The sequence below is a fragment of the Cebus imitator genome, unplaced genomic scaffold, assembly GCF_001604975.1.
Source record: "Cebus imitator isolate Cc_AM_T3 unplaced genomic scaffold, Cebus_imitator-1.0 Scaffold69, whole genome shotgun sequence".
Taxonomy (NCBI): Eukaryota; Metazoa; Chordata; class Mammalia; order Primates; family Cebidae; genus Cebus; species Cebus imitator.
In genome coordinates, this window is record NW_016107384.1 from 1,243,762 (window position 1) to 1,247,514 (window position 3,753).

At 36.3% G+C, this 3,753-nt stretch overlaps 1 long non-coding RNA gene across 1 annotated transcript in view; it reads right to left on the reverse strand.

Annotated features, from left to right (window-relative positions):
* Positions 1–3,753, reverse strand: part of LOC108306021 — a 13,819-nt gene that overhangs the window by 167 nt on the left and 9,899 nt on the right. The gene's annotated exons all lie outside the window — the stretch shown is intronic.

A 3,753-nucleotide genomic window follows, 5' to 3' on the forward strand; every position in this document is an offset into this window, starting at 1 on the left:
AAAAAAAAAAAAAAAAAAAAAGAAAAATCAGGAAATAGACTCTGGTGTAGTGTCAGGAATGTTATATTGCTTTGTCCCCACAGCAGACATTCTTAATCAGTTGAGCTCCAAGTCCTGTGTGGAGCCTCATCTTCAGGATTTAAGAAGTTAGAATAGCATGTAAAATGATGCCATTGTGGTTCTAGTATCTTCCTGGTCAGAAAAAAAGAGGCACAACTTAGGAATCAACAGTCGTCTCCAGGTACCACCAAAGTGCCACTTGTTAGAACCAAGTAGTCAACAGTCTGATCTCACGGACTGTGGAAGATCCTAAAACCTTCTCCTCCCAAAAATCCCTCTGCTTCTTCTGAGCTCTCTGACTCCTGAGATTTTAAATTAGGGGTTACATTCATTGTCTTCACATCTCAATGGCTGTTTATAATACAAGCATAGAGCTTTTAAATTTCTTTGGCAGGAAACATGAGAAGCAGTAGCTTCCTTTGGGGGAAAAGGTCTAAAGAGAATGAAATGGCTGGCTTTTATTTCTCATTTTGTCATTTTCCTTAGGTTGAACTTACTAAATACATTTAAAATTAAAGTGTAATAAGTTGGATTTTTTTTGTTTTGTTTTGATTTGGAGTCTTGCTCTGTCAACCAGGCTGAAGTGCAGTGATGCACTAAGTGAAGTAAGTCAGACACAAAAAGACAAATACTTATATGTGAAATCCAAAAAAGTCAAATTCACAGAAGCAGAGAGTAGAATGATAATTGTCACAGTCTGGGAGGTGAAGAAAGTGGGGAGATCTTGGTTAAAGAGTACAACGTGGGTCTGGTATTTTCCTGGTCAGATTCCTGCCTATTCAGATTGCCCATTTTAAAATCGGGCCATTTGGTTTTTTTACTATCAAATTGCTTGAGTTCAATGTATTTCAATCTTGGCTCACTGCAGCCTCCGCCTTCCAGGTTCAAGCAATTCCCTGCCTCAGCCTCCTGAGTAGCTGGGATTACAGGCATATGCCACCAAGCCTGGCTAATTTTTGTATTTTTAGTAGAGATGGGGTTTCGCCATGTTGGCCAGGCTGGTCTCAAATGCCGGTCCTCAAGTGATCCACCCACCTCCATCTCCCAAAGTGCTGGGATTACAAGCGTGAGCCACCTTGCCTGGACAATAAGTTGAATTTTTAAATTTTATGCATGAGGTCTTTTTTGCCACCTTAATTAAGGTATAATTGACAAAAACCATATATATTTAAGGTGTGCAGCACAATGTTTCAGTATACATACACATTGTGAAATGATCACCTAAGTAACATATCCATCAGCTCTCATAGTTTTTTGCATGTGTGCTGAAAACATTTAATATGTACACTCTTAGCAATCTTCAGTATACAATATAGTATTACACTATAGCAATACAACTACATAGTACTGTAATGCAACTATAGTCACCATACTCTGTGTTACATCTCCAGAACTTAGTCATCCTGCATAACTAAAATGTTGTACTCTTTAACCAAGATCTCCCCATTTTCTTTACCTCTCAGACTGTGACAATTATCATTCTACTCTCTGCTTTTATGAATTTGACTTTTTTGGATTTCACATATAAGTGAATCATGCAGTATTTGTCTTTTTGTGCCTGGCTTATTTCACTTAGTCTAATGTCTTCCAGGTTAATCCATATTGTTGCAAATAACAGGATTTCCTTCTGTTATAAGGTGGATAAGATTTCACTACACACACACACACATACAGACACACTTTATTCATCGGTAAACACTTGAGTTGATTGTCTCTCTTGTCTATTGTGAATAATGCTGCAATAAATATGGGAGTGTACATAGCTCCTTGAGATACTAATTTAGCTTTCTTTGGGTATATATCTTGAAGTGGAATTGCTGGATTATATAGTAGGGTTATTTTTGATGTGTTAAGGAAACTTCATACTATTTTCTGTAGGGGCTGTACCAATTATATTGCCACCAAAATTGTACAAGGGTTTCCTTTTTTTCCCACATCCTTGCCAACACTTGATATCTTTGATAATAGCCATTCTAACAGCTGTGAAGTATAGATATCTTATTGTGGTTTTGATTTGCATTTCCTTGATGATTAGTGATGGTGAGCGTTTCTTCACATATCTGTTTGCTATTTGTATGTCTTCTTTTGAGAAATGCCTATTTAAAGTGCCCATTTTAAAACTGGGCCATTTGTTTTTTTGCTATCAAATTGTTTGAGTTCAATATATTTCAGATATTGACCCTTCACCAGATATATCCTCTGCAAACGCTTTTTCTCATTCCATAGATTGCTCTTCGTTCTGTGCAGAAGCTTTTTAGTTTTAAGCAATCCCATTTGTCTATTTTTTTTTCTGTTGCCTGAATTTTGAGGGCTATATCCAAAAAATCATTGACCAGGTGAGCGTCAAGAAGATTTTCCTGCATGTTTTAATCTAGTAGTTTTACAGTTTCAGGTTTTATTTTAAGTCTTTAATTCATTTTGAGTTGATTTTTGTATATGGTGTGAGATAAGGGTTCAATTTTATTCTTCTGCATGTGGATACACAGTTTTCCCAGCACCATTTATTGAAGAGACTATCCTTTCCCTATTGTGAGTTCTTGGCGCCTGTGTCAAAGACTAACTGACTGTAAATATGTAGATTTATTTCTGAGCTCTCTATTCTGTTATGTCTGCCCTGATCTGATCTTTATTATTTCCTTCCTTCTGTTAGCTTTGGGCTTAGTTCATTCCTCATTTTCTAGTTCCTTGAGTTGTCAAGTTAGGTTGTTCATTTGAAACCGTTTTTTTTTTTTTTCTTAATGTAAACCTTTATCACCATAAACTTCTATCTTAGAACTTTTGCTGAATCCCATACATTTTAGCATGTTTTGTTTCCATTTTTGTCTCAAGATGTTTTTCTTTTTTTCCCTTTTGACTTCTTCTTTGATCCATTGGTTATTCATGAGTGTGTTGTTTAATTTTCACATATTTGTGAATTTTCCAAGTTTACTTTTTATTGATTTCTAGTTCCATACCATTGTGCACTGTGAGCGGAAAAGATACTTGATATGATTTCAATTTTCTTAAGTTTTTTAACATTTGTTTTGAAGACTAACATGTGATCTCTACTGAAGAATGTTCTATGTGCACTTAAAAAGAATGTGCATTCTAGGCCAGTTGTAGTGGCTCATGCCTTTAATGACTGCAATCCAGCACTTTGGGAGGGCAAGGAGGGTAGATTGCTTGAGCTTGGAAGTTCAAGGTCAGCCTGGGAAATATGGCAAAGCCCCAGCTCTACAAAAAAATACAAAAATTAGCTGGGCATTGTGGTGTATGCCTGTAGTCCCTGCTGCTCAGGAGGCTGAGGTGAGAAGATGGCTTTAGCCCAGGAGATTGACGCTACAGTGAGCCAAGATCATGCTACTGCACTTCAGCCTGGGTGACAGAGTGAGATCTGTCTCGAAAAAAAAAAAAAAAATAGTGTGTATTCTGCTGCTGTTAGATGGAATGTTCTATACCTGTCTGTTAGGTCCATTTGGTCTGTAATATTCCAGTCCGCTGTTTCCTTATTGATTTTCTGCCCATCTATCTATTGTTGAAAGTCAGGTATTAAAGTTGCTACTATTACTGTAATGCTATCTATTTCTTCTTTCAGGTCTGTTAAGATTTACTTTATATTTAGGTGCTCCCATGAGTTTTTTTTTTTTTTTTTTTTTTTTTTTTTTTTTCATGGTTTTTTTTTTTATCATTTTCTTTCTGCTTAGAGAATTTTCT